Source organism: Lagopus muta, chromosome 2 (assembly GCF_023343835.1).
Source record: "Lagopus muta isolate bLagMut1 chromosome 2, bLagMut1 primary, whole genome shotgun sequence".
Classification (NCBI taxonomy): Eukaryota; Metazoa; Chordata; class Aves; order Galliformes; family Phasianidae; genus Lagopus; species Lagopus muta.
The window spans coordinates 99,864,595-99,875,195 of NC_064434.1; the positions used below are offsets into that span (position 1 = coordinate 99,864,595).

Here is a 10,601-nt window from a genome sequence, read left to right on the forward strand (position 1 = left end):
CTGAACCAATTTCTTTCTATTAAGTATTTACATTTAATCATCTAGCAAGCCTGATTATCTCAAGTACTAATAATAATCACCACATTACTAACATCACTACAGTTTGAATCTCTACAACTAGACATCGCTAATTAATTCTAAGTTAATCAGTTTCATTAGCTATGCAAATGTTTCTTTGGCTTAAAGCATTAAATCAGGTTTAACTTGCTAAGACAATATTCATCACAAGTTTATGCAATCCATTATTGCTTCCCATTAATTAAGGCACATTAAACTGTGGCATCCATGCACAAATCTAAAATAATAACAATAATAATAACTGTAACGCTTTTAACTTAATTTGCAACTTCTGTATGAAGACAAGATCTTTCCCTTTAGTGAACTGTAGAACATATTTAGATGTATCTAAACTTAGATACATCATAAATGTTTCCTAATCACTACATTGAGATCTTTCTTACTACAAGAGCAGTAATACTAAACCATAACACATAAGCATGATCTCACTTCTGCCTTAGCGCTTAAGTATTTCAACTGGAAATGTGAATTAGATTCAACTAAGAGAACTGGGAATGCTACGGTGCAGAATTATTCCTTACGGTTACACATTTTGCTACTGCAGAATATGCACAGAAAATCATTTGCAAGAACTTATTACTGCAGCTAAGTATTCAGAATTGGCTGTACCTTTAAACTTCTTTGGACTAATATTTCATTTGCATTAGTAGATATTTTGTCTGCGAAAAGACACGAACACCAATTTTTGAGCATGGATTTAGCAGTGTGGCCTATAGGCAGGAGGCTGTTGGAGATGAAACACTGGGTTCTTAATCCAAAAAAACAGACTGGCAATTTGAGAGCATAGGAACCAGGTGAACCAACAGGCTGCTTTGGAGACTTGAGTGTACTGCAGCAGATTTGGCTGCTGAAGTGCTCCTTGAAGCATCATCTTTGAGTCTGCAGGTGTGGAGCTGAGCACTGAAAATACCACCTGGGATCTCTATTTACAACTGTAACGGGCATATATTACCATTATATTTACCTATTTATCAGTAGTAGGATCACCAACACATGGATTTCTCACGTACCTCCAGGCAAATGACCCAGCTTCTAGGTACTCTTAACTTTTGATAACACTGCCCTACTAAGAGGGATGCTTTCAGGAGTGGAAAGCACTAAAAGTGTCACATATAAGAAAAAATCATGAAGTAAGAAAGTGGTTTTTCATCTGCTTAGCCATTGGTAATTTTTATCCCTGTAGCACCGTAGTAGATTCACATATGGAAAATGTCTGTTTTCAGGAACACTTTCCCATTTTGTCTGTGACAACTGGAGCCTTATTGTAGGACTCACAGCCACTAATTTAAATAGCAAGAGGATCACAGATATAATCCAGAGTCCGTGAAAGGTGACAGTTATAACAAATTACTTGTTTGACCTTCGTGTGATGTTTTCATCTTTTTGATCTGTGTATTTTTCATTCTTTGAATGGGCAGCATCTCGCCCAAACTACAGCCTCTGAATCTTGTCTTACAGCTTTAGTGTTGATGAATGGAAAAAGAAAAGAGGACATTAAGTACTGGACTTGGACCCAATTTTCCATTTGAATGTACCATTACTGTCACTGGACTTCAAAAAAGCATTCTTCTACTTCAGATAAACCTATGGCTTGAATTATCAAATACCAGTGACTCCAGTGAAAAGGAACCATGTTTGGCATTTTCTCAGGTGCCTCCCAGCACTCACAACAGTTAGATGTGACCTGGAGAACAAAGAAGCATGGCCACAAGTCACCCACTGATCTGACCATACACCATCTGTGGTTGTCATCTACAAGAATGAAACTCTCACATGAAATGGCATTTGCAGAAATATATATACCTCTTCTGAACCTGAAAGATGACCAAGGTCTCCTTCCTTCAAATGTTTTGTACATGTAATGAACAAACTACTATATTTGGGTCCCCTGTGATGAGATGCGACTTTTGCATGAAATCCCAAGTGAGATGGGGAGCCTCAGAACCACCTTCCTCTCCCCATTTCATATTTATTTATCTTCTGGAATACAAACTCTGAAGCAAAACTGAGTCTTCCCAAGCTGGCACAAGCTTCCTAAATGTTCTTTTCCACCCTCCAGCCTGCAAGCTATTTCTCACAAGCCATCTGCCCTGACTTTGGCATGAGGACAACCTGGTTAGATGAAGGTTGGCACCAACCTTGCCACTTAAGTCAGTCCCCCCTGAAAAAGTAACTGCTCAAAATGAAGTTTCCTTGACCACTCACAATTCAAACACGTTTCCTTCACACATTTAAATTGAATCATTGCTCCACATAAATAAATCACATCCAAAGAGTGATGTATAACTACCCCAGAATACATTCGGCCCTGTCACAGCTATGTAAACTCAATAACTGAACTTAGGGAAATGAACAGAGTTATAAAAGATAAGCGTGACTGCCCCATTTGGGTAGAAATGAAGGACAGAAGATGAGAGATGCACCAACGTAATTCAGCCTTAAAAAGTATTTAATTCTTTAGCTGATCTTTGCAAGGTAAGCACCATTACTCCATAGACATCCATATGAATAGTTTTACTTAAAGCATTTGTCCCATTAAATTCAGTGAGACCAACAAACTTCAGTCCCACGAGAATGCTCAATGTGTTTTTAGAGAGATTGCTCACATCCATGCAATTTCAGTAAGTGAAAGATCTCCAAGACATCAAGGATAATTGAAACAAAAGATACAGCCACTTCCTGTTGTTACAATACTCCTCTCACTAAATACTGTTAAATAGTTCAGAATTCACTCCTCACGTTAGTTTTGATTCATCGCAGATTGAGATACTTGATAGATTTATTTCTATTCTGAGGTCCTTACTCTAGCAGAACTAAGGCCTTATGGATATGTGAGGAAAATTGAATGCTTTCTTCTTCTAAACTTGGTCAATATTTTTTCCCTAATTAAAGATCTCAGAGTAGCCAGAGCTATTTCTTTGTTAAATACATGTATAAATATATATACACACACACACACACACAATACAAAAAAACAGGAGATTCTTCATTATTTTTCCAGTTACTCATTTAAGCAACACACAACAAAAAATAATGAGTAAAGGTGTGGAAAGGGACTATCTTGACCTCCAGTTGGTACTTTTCACAAACAAAAGATGAATTTCATCTCCTGCAGTTCACTATGAGTGAGTCCTGTGTGAACTCAGAAGCAGAGCACTCCATTCCTGCCTATTTTAAGCCAAAGCTGTCAGAGAACATGGCTAAAGCAGCCAACTCCTCACAGCCAGCAGCCACACCAAGAAGCACTCATGGCAACAAAGAAAGCTCAGGATCCTGTGGCCTGCTGCCCTTGGGAAGGAGCATAACACCCTTGAGGAAGCATAAGGGAAAAGGGGTAGAAGAGAAACTGCAAGAAGTGCCTTTCTGATATTTCTGTCACTCATCTGTATCCTCCTGCTTCACTGCTCATCTGGAAAACGCTCTTTTCTTTCTAGTAACCATATGTAGAATCCAACATTTAACTTGGAGCCAAAAAGGAGCGAGGTGTAGATGGGAGAGTTGAGCCAAAGGGTGCTTGCTGTGTGAAACAGGCACACAGCACTGCTGGCTGGCTGAACCCAAGCTCCTTCCAGCTATCCTTCACACTCAGGGACATTTGTTCCACACAGGGGTGGGGATTGCATCAGACCTACAGCCAGTGCTGCCTTTGGAACAGTGAGAAAATAACTTCTGTGGTTGGCTGGGAACCAGAACATGAGTAACAGTAACTTCTCATGTTCAGAGGAACCAAGGGATGAGATCTGGGGCACATCGGAGGAGCGCCTGTGAGATCACACATGGGGAAGGGCAGCAGGACCACCTCATGTTATCACATGGATGGTGAGCCAAATCCAAACACGTTGTCAGAAATGCTGGACCATCCCCCCATCCGTGGGCTTTGCTGACACATGCCATTACCCAAGAACTCACTTCTTTTAAATGCTCGTATTATTATGCTGATATTAAAACAACACTCTGGTGCTGATCAGGCTTCCTTTTTCCCCCCAGCCTCCTGCTCGCGGTGGGTTAAACCCAGGGAAGCTCGAGTTGCTGATGTAGTACCTCTGCATGGCCTGAGCGGCATCTAGTGGAGCCCACAGCCCTTTAGTCCCTGCATCGAAGAGTGCCTTGCTCCTCTAAGGGCGTCTGGTCCGGGAGGGTCCTTTCCTAAGGCACTGCGATATAAGAGGAAGGGTTTATCCGCCCTTAAGTCACTAAGTATCTGGAATTCCCGTTTCAGACGTAGACACACACATACACACACATGCCAAGTATTCCAGACATCACTGGGGGAACACAGGACTCAAAAAGACGTTAATAACAACAATTACTAAGAATGTCAATAACACCACATCAGCAAAGAATTCCTAGCTACTCTGAATCAGGATTTGTTGAAAAATAAATCAATAAGAGCAGAGAATTCCTCAGGCTAAACCACAAGAGGGAAATGACCCCTTACCTTCCTTTCTGCAGCAGCCTATAGAAGACCAAGCCCCAGCCAGGAGCTGCACTGCTTGACAGGAAGGTGGCAAAGATGAATCCAAATCTCCCTAAAGGAGAAAGGCACCAAGCCCAGAGCTCTATGGGAGCTTTTTGAAAGGCACAAACAAGCTTGCTAGGGTTTCTCCCTTTCAAGTGGTGATTTGCAACCCTGGGTCCTGAATCAGAGCAGATGTTTGCCTCCAGCAAATCTACTTCAGTGTAAGCAGCTGGGATTTGTGTGCATGCCAGCACCCAGAGCTCCTCAGCTCTCAGTTGGTGACATTTGGGATCACTTTTTCTGTTCTGTCCCACAAGCTTTACAAGAAGTTTGCACACTGCAGAAGTGGTTGCTGCTGGGGGGGTCAGGTAGCTAAAAGCGAGGCTGAGAAGTTTGGTATGGGCCCCAGCTCTTCAGTACCAGGTGATACAGCATATGATGTAATCAACACACCCAAGGGGGAGGATGCCATCCAGAGAGACCTGGACAGGCTGAGCAGCAGGCCCACGTGAACCTCATGATGTTCAACAGAGCTAAATGCAAGGTCTGGCACCTGGGCTGTGGAACTGCAGTATCAATACTAGCTGAAAGGGGGGATGAAAGAATCAAAAACATGGGGCCTGCTCTAGCTTGCTGCCTAAACAGATGACAAACTGCGTTGATTTGAGTTGGGAAGAAAAGCCGTCTATTTTGTTGTGTAAGGACAAGCAGAAAACATTCCTCCATGTTTTATCAGTATCAAAGCATTTTCTGACCGATGGCCAAATAAATACACAGCGTGCTGCACCCTTGGAAAGAAGCACCCTTGGAAATGCTGACCTTGAAATAGTGTTGAAATTGGGTGTCAGAAGGAGAGGTAGTGAAGGGAGCAAGCTGAGGAAGGCTGACAATACTCTGTTTTGAAATGAATGCTAAGATCTGGATTTATTTTTCCTTTATAAATGTGCATGTAGTTGTCTGTCTCAAGAAATTCTACTTTAACTAAAACTCAAAACCAAAAAATAAATTAAAAATAAAGCGTTAACCACTTTCCAATTCCAGTGGAATTTCACCAATCTGACTGGATCTAGCATCCCAATTGGGCCCATTAAAAAGAGATCTGATGCGCCATCACTTTATTTCCAGGGTGGGATGCCAAACCACAGAGCTGTTAGGAGCACATGCACCCATAAAATGAGCTGCTGAAGTGCTTCTTGTCTTACGAACTTCTGGAGTCATATTTTTATCTCATTTGCAGCAATGTTAATCCAGAGTCAATCAAATTCAAATGTATGCCATTATAAATGAGAGTAGAATTTGGCTCTTAAATCACAGCAGCAAAGCACAACAGATTTTGTTTCCCTTGGAGTGTTTTTAAGCTCCTGATAGAGCAGCTTTTATGTTCTTAATAATCCCTTCCTCCTGCATTCAACGAGGTAAGCATCAAACGTTCAGAAGCGTGGGGCCTCCTTTGCTCCTCATTATGGCTTTAATGTACTTTAAAATAGCTTTTAAATCCATGTTTAATGCGTGCAAAAAGTGAGATGAGCATCAGGCTCAGACGTGATGGCTGTATTACCCTCTTTTGACATTCTGAGACAACACAAGCAGTCAGAAGATGAAGAAGAAGGCGAAAGGACGTCTGCAGAAGAGGGACTCCAAAAACATGCTGTGCTTCCTTACTTCATGCATAATCCAGCTGACATGCGGATTACAGGATCAAAGACAACCGTTTTCCTCATCTGGCAAATAAAGTTTACAGCTCACCACTTCAAACCTCCTCCCCCCTTTATGCTTTAGCTGCTTCATGCACAAGCGTAAATTCACAGGCTGGCTCTTTCCCCATTCTGGCACTCAGACCTTCTTGCAAACAAGGAGCCACAGCTGCCTCATTGAAATCCACAGTTGGTCCAGGTAGTGCTAAGTAAAGCTTAAACTGGTGCATTCCCCAGAGAAGTAATACAGTGGCCCCAGTGAGCAAAATGCTGCTCCCTGACCTCCTCCGATGTCCCTTTGTCCTTACAGAACAAGTCTGTCAACCAGGCTGCAAAGAGAGGATCAATAACTGAGTAATTGAGCAAATAACAGAGAGCGGCTTCCCATAAACAAACCCTCCTGTTATCACTACTAAGGAGGATGGATGTGGTGGATGTGGTCTGGATTTAGTTACTGCCTTGTGTCTATAACAACGTCCTTTCTAATAATGCCACCATACATCCTTTTTTTTTTTTTTTTTTTTTTTTTTCCTTCAGTTCTGGGCCTGGTTAAGGCAAAAGAATGTGAAATATTTTCAAAACATGATAAAAAATAAAGCAGTAAGTGGGAGCAGAAGATTCATGTTACCTCTGGAGCTGAATTTGGCAAAGGTGAATGAATGTACCATTCATGTGAGTGGTGAGTGGTACATCCATGGGGCTGGGGTGTTTGGGACAAGGCAAAGTTCTTTCAGCAAACAGTACCCAGAAGAGCACTTCAGCTATCCAGTGGCATAGTGAAAACAATGCAGAAAGCAGCAGTTCTGCTTTATGGGCAATTCACTGAGCAGTGATAACTCAGAGCCGAGCTCAGCCCACTGCAAGCCATACTGCTGCTAGCTCCAAACACTCCTTGCTATGGTACCTCCTCTTGGGATGAATTATGCCCTCATGAACAGCGAAATACAAATTACCATTGCATCATCCTACATCCATCTCCATGATGGAGTCTGAGGCCAGGAAAGCATATTTCATCCTGGCAGATAATGATCCAAAGGATGGAACACCTTGCCTATAAGGACAGGCTGAGAGAGCTGGGGCTGCTGAGCATGGAGAAGACCACGAGGAGACCTGAGAGCGGCCTTTCTGTATCCAAAGGGGAGCTACAGGATAGGAGGGGACAGACCAGGGTCTGTGCTGACAGAACAAGAGGAAATGGCTTCAAGCTCAGGGAGGGTAGATTTAGGTTGGACATGAGGAAGAAGTTGTTTATAGTGAGGGTGGTGAGGCACAGGAACTGGTTACCATCAGTGTTGTGGTTGATGCCCCGTCCCTGGAGACTTTCAAGGCCAGGCTGGATCAGGCCTTGGGCAACCTGATCTAGCTGTGCATGTCTCTGTTCATTGCAGAGGAGTTGGACTAGATGAGCTTTAAAGGTCCCTTCCAACTATAACAATTCTATGAACCTATGATTCTCTGATTCTATAAAAGCAGCATCATACATTTCCAGCCAAGGTTGGTGTGGGAAGGAAGTGGCACGTTTCCTTCTGTCTCAGACTCTGTGTTAACACTCTATGGAACTGTAACACTGTGAATTCTCAACTGCAACAATCTTGAGAGGGCCTCAGAACAAAACCCATACTGTCACACTCTTGTGGAAGGTGCAGAACAAATACACGTGCTCACACAGTGGAGAAGCCAGGAGTTGGTCATCTTGCTAAAGATGATTCTGGTCCCCCCAGAACTTTTTTTCTCTCCTTCCTTTTCTTCTCCTTTTTCCTCTCTTGCTCATCCATCTTTTAATAAGTGAAAGCACACCCTTGCTCGATCAACATCTTGATTCCATTGCTAGTCTTTATTTGGAGGAATTGGGATCAATATAATGAACCACAAGCCTCTTCAGCCTGCAACAGTTGGGTTGGGGAAATAGTGAAGCATCTGTGGCTTGCTTTGCTCACCAGGCAGACAGCACAACTCATGGCAGCCCACGTGCCCACCGCTGTCTTCTGGAAACCAGAAAAGCATATGGTGCAGCAGATGCTGAGCTATCATTCCCCCCTCGGACCCTGTTAAGGGCATTCAGCTAATTGTAGTGTCGTAATTAGCTGTGTTCTGTATCTCAAAAGCAATTTCTTCCACACATGAGTATTCCGCTGGCACTGCTTCTCTGAGGAACTGTATAAAGGGTTGTTAAGGTTAGCAAATGGAGAAAGAGAGAAAAAGGAGCAAATTAGCCTAACAGCCCTAAATTGGATCTATGACTCCTGCAAGCTGTGAGTTGGCAGGTTTGAGACCTGCTATGGGATGTCAAACCTGCAATAGCTCTGCTGTGTCAAGTCCTTGCTCCACCAATTCCACCCCTCAGCTTGGGGGCATCAGATGGGATATAAAGGCTGCGGGATTTTCCTGTTTACATTTTTTTCCTGCCCACAACCTGCAGCTGCTGCCCCCGTGGCCGTTATCACTGGTACGATTCTTGTGGGCAAAGGGCTCACACACACTTCTCTACAGCAGCCTTGAGACAAGGATTCTGAAAAGCTCTCCAACAAGTGCAGTGCTGTCCCTGACTGCAGCAGTAACATCGAGCACATCCTTTAGTCCCTGGGACTTCACTGAAACTTCAGCACATCGTCAAAGCTGAGCTCCTTCTCCAGTAGTGCCACAATACAGATGGTTTCCTGAACTGTAGTATATTTGTGCTGCCATTTGCTACGGCCATGCAGCCACATAGGAACATAGGTGTATAACTGCATACACTGTTGCAGAGCCATACAAGGTTCATCCCTGTATGAACTTCAAGAACCATGTAGATGTGGCACTGAGGGCCATGGGTCAGCAGGCACAGAGAGAATGGATGGTGGCTGGGCACGATGATCTTAGAGGCCTTTTCCAACCTTAATGATTCTTTGGTCCTATGCTGTTGTGCCTGTGCATGTGAATTTATATTAGCACAATGTGCACACATGCCTGAATTTATTCATAAAAACAGCTCCATTTTGGATAGATACCAACTCAAGACCAGGTGTGCAAGACTCCCAAGAGACTGCATCTTTCAAACAGAAATCAAGTTCTTTGCTTGTCGTACTAATTTGGTTTGTTAAAAGTAAGAGGGTTTCAAAACTTTTGCATGTGGCTAACATCTCCCAGTGATAGTTTTGGGGAAGGAGTCTCAGAGACCTTTTCTTGAAGACACATAAAGGTGAAGGTAGCTAAAGGTGATCCCATACCCTTTCATTTGGTTTGCAAGTCCTCTGGAGAGCAATTAGCTTGCTTTGTGGGTCGCTCCATCATTTGTTACAAAGAAAGTCCTGAATTCTTCCTATAACTTCTAGAAGTAGCAGCAGTAAATAACAATAACATCAATAATGACTGTTCTGTGAAAAATGGTTCTTTACAAAACAGACCTTTGTGAATCATGGAAACAATAAGGCTGCAAAAGACCTTTGAGATCACGATGTCCAACTGTCAACCCAGCACTGTTATGCCCACAAACCATGTCCCTAAGTACTTCTTCTCCATTGTTCTTGAACAATGCAGGGACAGTGACTCCACCAGTCTTTCTGAGGAGACATTTCTTCTTATACCAATCTGAACCTCCATTGGTGCAGCTTGAGGCCATTCCCTCTTGTCCTATCGCTGTCACCTGAGAGAAGCCAACCCCACCTCGCCACAACCTCCTTTCAGGCAATTGTAGAAGGCAATAAGCTCTCCTCTGAACCTCCTCTTCTCCAAACTGAAGAATCCCAGTTCAGTTGCTCCCCATCACATTTGTGCTCCAGATCCTTTTCTGGACAGACAAGGTCTCAATGCCTTCCCTGTAGTGCAGGGCCCAACACTGAACACAGTACCGAGATGCAGCCTCACCAGTGCCAAGTACAGAGGTACAATCACCACCCTGCTCCTGCTGGCTGCACCATTTCTGATACAACCCAGGATGCTATTGGCCTTCTCGGCCACCCTGGGCACACTGCTGGCTCATGCTCAGCCAGCTGTCAGCTAACACCTCCAGATCCTTTTCCTCTGTGCAGCTTTCCAGCCACTTTGTAGTAGTGATGCGTGGGGCTGTGATAAAATTGCAGGACTCAGCCCATGGCCTTGTTGAAGCTCATACAGTTACCCTCAGCCCAGCGATCCAGCCTACCCACATGTAGGGCCTCCCTAACCCCGGGCAGATCGACGCTCCCTCCCAGCTTGGTGCCCACCGCAAACTTAACGAGTCCTGCACCACGAGGTACGTCCCTCTGATCCCTCACCGAGCAAACGCCTCTCGCTGGCCAGTGAACACCTCCAGAGGGGACGGCATCCCTTCCGCACCTCCTCAAATAGAAGAGTGCGGAATCCCCCAGCGCAGATCCGACTGCGGGCGGGCCGGGCGGTGGGGGGCGAGCACG

At 44.0% G+C, this 10,601-nt stretch overlaps 1 long non-coding RNA gene across 1 annotated transcript in view; it reads right to left on the bottom strand.

The window, feature by feature from the left end:
* LOC125689542 (uncharacterized) overlaps positions 1–10,551 on the bottom strand; it is a 103,065-nt gene extending 92,514 nt beyond the window's left edge. The window contains exon 1 of the long non-coding RNA XR_007375329.1: positions 10,464–10,551. This is a non-coding gene — a long non-coding RNA (uncharacterized LOC125689542). The remainder of the gene's footprint in view (positions 1–10,463) is intronic.
* Positions 10,552–10,601: the final 50 nt, after the last annotated feature.